Source organism: Micropterus salmoides, unplaced genomic scaffold, assembly GCF_014851395.1.
Source record: "Micropterus salmoides isolate LMB-PRFRI ecotype aquatic unplaced genomic scaffold, ASM1485139v1 Ms_hic_scaffold_3295, whole genome shotgun sequence".
NCBI lineage: Eukaryota > Metazoa > Chordata > Actinopteri > Centrarchiformes > Centrarchidae > Micropterus > Micropterus salmoides.
This window is the reverse complement of record NW_024042590.1, coordinates 1-5,309: the sequence shown is the minus strand read 5'-3', so window position 1 is coordinate 5,309 and position 5,309 is coordinate 1. Positions and strand designations below refer to the sequence as shown.

Sequence of the window (5,309 nt, the reverse complement as noted above, 5' to 3'; positions counted from 1 at the left end):
AACACGAGCACTTCAGCTTCATCATCGAGGAAATCTTTTTGTATTGAACCCAAATAATCATGTCAATAAAAACAATGAGCAGAAACGTGGACTGAGTTTGGCTGAACGGTAGAAGACGAGGTGACGCACATTAACCTGAGGCGGGACGATACGAGAAGAGCTGCAGGGAAGGAGACTTCACTTTCTGCAGGTCCGGCAGAGACCAGGAAGTCCACAGTCCACGTGGAGCAGCTCAAAGACAGAGAAGAAGAAGATCCATCCAAACCCGCTCCAGGGATCAGCACACGTCCTGCAGCACATTGTTGCCCAGAGAGCTTTAATTTAATGAGGGGAGATGTCCACAAAGACTTTTCTCCTCCTTCAGTCGCTCTCACTCTAACTTGTGTTTCCTTTCCCCTTCCCTCGCCTCACAGGTGCGTCTGATTCACCTCCTCACTTTCCTGTCAAACATGAAAAAGGGCTGTTCTGCACTTTTTCTGCTCCTTTCTGCTACTAAAACAATCTAAAAGCTGCTGCGTCTAATGTGTCTAAGTTAGAGGTTAAGAGGGTAAAAGGGCCTCGCTCACAGTCACAGAAGAAGAAACCTGAGAAGGAAAGGCTTTCTGAGCGAGAAGATGAGGATACAGCCATTATTCATATAGCCAGACAAACAGTATCAACACCTCCCAGATGATCAGAGGGACGTGATGCATTGCTGTAGACTAAATCCCCAACAGGAGAGAAAGGAGTTAAAACCAGCTCCACCTTCAACATCTCCAGCAGTAAAAGAGCTAAAGTTCATGTTGCTGATAAAACTTACATGCTTTTACTAAAGGAAGCTTTGAATGCAGTGGAGTATTTTCTCCGTCTGGCGTCAGGACTTTTCCATTTTGACCTTTTACTGTGTATAAAAAGCATTTTACAACCAGCAGATTCTGAAGGTTCATGTTCTTACCTGGTTACCTGTCGTTTCTCCGCCGACAGACACAGAGGAATATTCTCAGGAGCAGCTCTGCCAGGTACAAACTCACCAACACACGCTCATCTTCATGGTTTCACTGAACAAAAGGAGAGAAACATTTACTGAAACACACATTAAGTGTTGAGGATGACTGCGCTGCTCCACGTGACCTCAGGGTTTTACATGTTTTTACATCATCGGAAAGTAAACAAAGCGTTTCCCAAAGCAAAGCCTAGTTTTTTAGCTTCATGAAGGCATTTTTTATTGTTCTTGGTCGACTTGTTTAAGCCTTTAATGGTTTAGTGTGACATCATGTGACAGAATGGTTGTATTTAACCAGATTTAACCATCTCTCCCTCTGTTTGTTATCGTGTCACCGCCACACAAACAGTAATGCAGCTTACACAGAATAATATTAAAGGTTTTCTCTCTCTTCAAGGATTTAATCACATTTCTGGACAAAATGGTGAGTAATAACATATCACACGCACTCTTACCTCAGCGGCACAAATTTCTATTAAATGAAATGATGAAAAGAGTTGATGGAAGTTTGTTTAGTCCAGAAACAGTGACATTAATTTACAGTAACGTCTGAAAGTTTCTCTTCACTTTAGTTCAAAATAAACCTGCAGAGACTTTAAACTTGCTGCAGATATTCAGGCGATTATCTCAGTTTGTCGTCCGCGTCGTGTTCTGATGGAGAACCCAGATCTATAATATCTTCTCCAGGCGATACCTCAGGTCACCCTGGTGGGTCACGACTGGGGCGGCGTTCTGGTGTGGACCATGGCTCAGTATCATCCTGAGAGAGTCAGGTGAGCACACGCACAGGTTCAGGTGCGCCTCCCAGATGCTCGATGCTGTAGTAAAACCTGTTTGTTGTTGTGTGTGAAGCGCTGCGGCGTCTCTGAACACTCCTCTGTTCCCCGCCGATCCTTCTGTAACTCCTGCAGAGAGACTGAAGGCTGAACCCAGATTTGACTACCAGCTCTACTTCCAGAAACCTGTAAGTCTGTCTGCAGCATGCTAACACGCTGACACAGGCGGGACTTCAGATCAGTTCAGATCTTTGTTGGTGAACACAACGATGCTTTATATTTATACGACAGACGACACACGGCACGTTATATCGTGAGCCGACAGGCTGAGCTCTTTATTCCATTATGATGAGATCTTCGTCTGCTGTCCCTTTCTGTCAGAGACCAGCTGCTTCACAGTTATCTGACAGCTAGAAGAGAAAAGGAAGGGTTAAAAACAAACATATAAATGTATGACTGCACATGTGCAAACAGGCAACTGTCTGTCAGCTAGTGTTTCATATTTAGAAGGTGATGATGTGTCAGCGTTGTGTTCTGCTGGCTGAGTCTCCAGCTGTGCTGGTTTTCCAGCAGATACACAACATAATGCAACACAAGACGAGTTATTACAGAAAATCAATGAGGAACAAAACAAACAAATCTGAGCACATTAGCAGTAAAAGGAAAAAAGCTGCCACAATAAAATAAGGAGCACGAAATCTAAACATCCTGCAGAAATGAAGCAGCACATTTGTTTTAAAAAAGAATATTTTCATTCTTTCTTTCTTTCTATACATTAAACAACGAGCCCAGACTTCAGAAAACCTCCCTTGGTAATAGTTAGTTTTACATCCGTCTCCAACAGGCTTTGTCTGACTCTTCAGTGGCGGAGAACAACTGAAGCTCTTGGAAACCGAAGAAACGCCTCAAATAACAAACCGGAATCAGGAAAAACTCCTCAACCATTTGGCCTAGATGCAGAATTCTGGTCTCCTTTGAAAGGTCCATTAAAGACTAAATGGAGATGCAATCAAGGAAAATATGATGTTTTCATCCTCACCTGGAATAAAATCTATATTTTAATAGCAAAATCACCATCAAACCATCATCCAGCTCATTAGAATTCAACAGAACATCTTCTAACACAGCAAGAATACAGCTGTAACTGTAAATGTGATGAAAAGAAACTAATACACAACAGTTATTACACACTTTTCCTAAAATATAGCAGCGAATGTCCATGTTTTGGCCTTATTTACTGTTTATATGTTCACTTGTATTGGGAGTTTTCTTCAAAACACTATTTCTGGGTTCCAAATAACAAAGCTTCCACAAGATTGAAATATTGATAAAAACAGTGAATATTCATCAACATTCCTGCGACCGAATGAATTCCCGCTTTAAAGGCCCAGAACGTGAGAAGAGAGGAGATTCTGGCTCCGGTTTATTTAACCACTCTCCAAAACGACTGCTTATTTCCAGAAAGGAGAAACAAAACAACAGTCCCACATTAAAGGAAGAGAAGCACCTGCTTCCTTTCTCAGAAGCTTCACTTAAGTAAAAGTGAGACTGCTGTCCAGCCAGATTCACAGCTTTTTATGAGAGTGAAGAATTTCAGTAACATTATGTGTATGTCCTGGTGTGGTTAGCCTAGCTTAGCATAAAGACTGGAAGCGGGGGGAAACTGTTAGCCTGGCTCTGTCCAAAGTTCAGAAGACAGCTTTAAAGTTCACTGACAGACACTTTAGATCTAGTTTAGTTCATCTGGACACAACCAGAAATGTGAAAAGGATCATTTAAATAAACCAAAGTATTTGTGTTTTTCTAGACGGCAGCTAAAGAAGACGAGCCAGAGATTTGACTGTGGGACTCGCATGACGATAGAGCTCTGGATCTGTCCCCTAAACGCAAAGTGTCCACCTGTGTGTGTTGCAGGGCGCGGCGGAGGCCGAGCTGGAGAAAGACTTGGAGAGGACCTTTAAGATTTTCTTTTTCAGCAGCGGTGAAGCGGTGAGTAGACACACACGCACGAGTCCAGTCCGCACAGGCAGAAAAATCCCCTTCGTGTCACATAAGAAATGTTGTGTTTCCGTCTTCAGGCGAAGCGTCCTGCCGTCAGCACCGCAGGAGTCTGCGCTCGAGGTGAGCCTCCACCCTGAAGTCTGAGCCGGGACTTCATCCCGAATGATATTTGAAGAGCTCATTAAAAAGCCCGGCAGATACTGACACGTCCCGTTACAGGTGGTCTGTTTGTGGGTCTGCCGGAGCAGATTCCCCGGAGCTCCGTGCTGACGGAGGCCGACCTGCAGTACTACGTCAGCCAGTACAGAGAGCGAGGCTTCAGGTGGCTCAAAACAGGACACGGTATCTGTTCACAGGCCGCTAACATTTTCATACAGAGTCGATCACCGTCTTGTGTTTGGTTTCACAGGAGACCGTTGAACTGGTATCGTAACGGGGAGGCGAACTGGAGGTGGATGTGTTCTCGTCCCACTGCAAAGGTTCGTTACAGAGCGCATTATGAGACGCCAGCATCTCAAACAAACATTTAAGAAAACAAAACCAGGCTCTAAAACTGGGTTTCTACACATCCTGGAGTTCTGCAAAGCATTTTCAGCTCATTTAAACTTCTCGGAAACCGACATATCGTATCGTCTGCTGGAAAAGGTTTAATGTCAGAATATAGGTGAACATCAAAGTCACCATCAGGCTGCTGGATTATCTGTCACAGTGTTTGTGTTCCTGCAGCAGCTGGACGAAGATCAGCTGAAGAGAAATTTACATTTGCCCCTAAAAAGTGCCGACCCTGTTTCTGATGTTGCTGTATAAGTCAGGTTTCTGCAGGCTTAGTAGCGTCTGACTTCCTGTCTGTGGCCCTCAGCTCCGAGCCCGTCGCTTCCTACTGAAGACGGAAATCTTTAAAAACATCTCACAGATATTTAGTTGCGGTTTTGTTTCCTAAAGCAGCTGCTCACTGTGGTTTTTATCCAACAGACAGGAAGCAGTGTATTTGTTAGGGACTATTTTCAGCGGCGGATGAATCCAGGTGGCGGTTTGGGGCAGCAGGACGGTGTGTGTGGGACTGAGTCAGAATAAAGTACAGAGTGTGTTCATGGTGAAGGAACATGTGACCCAGTGCAGCAGAGAGGCTCACTGATGCTTTGACTTCAAGTTCAAAGGCTGATTTTTATTTCCACTTTAGAGGACTGAGATGCACAAGAAAGTCTGTCTGTCACTGTGTGTGGTGTGTCTCAGCTGCTGATGCCTGCTCTGATGGTGACGGCAGGTATAAGACCAGGTTCTGCTGCCGGCCTTCTCCAAAGGATGGAGGACTTGGTGAGAAAAACAGCAGCGTCCTTCCTGAAGACAGACAGAGTGATTATAGATTATTGGAAATGAAATCTGACCCGGTCTCTGTTGGTGGACTGCAGATCCCGAACCTGAGCAGAGGACCATCGAGGAGTGTGGACACTGGACTCAGATGGAAAGGCCAGCGGAGACAAACAGCATCCTGATATCATGGCTTAGAGAGACGCACAAGAAGGCTGGAGGCGTTAAAGTGGCCCCCAAAC

General features: G+C 44.7%; 1 pseudogene; it reads left to right on the top strand.

Moving 5' to 3' along the window:
* Positions 1–890: 890 nt before the first annotated feature.
* Positions 891–5,305, top strand: LOC119884231 (annotated as a pseudogene).
* The last annotated feature ends 4 nt before the right edge of the window (positions 5,306–5,309 follow it).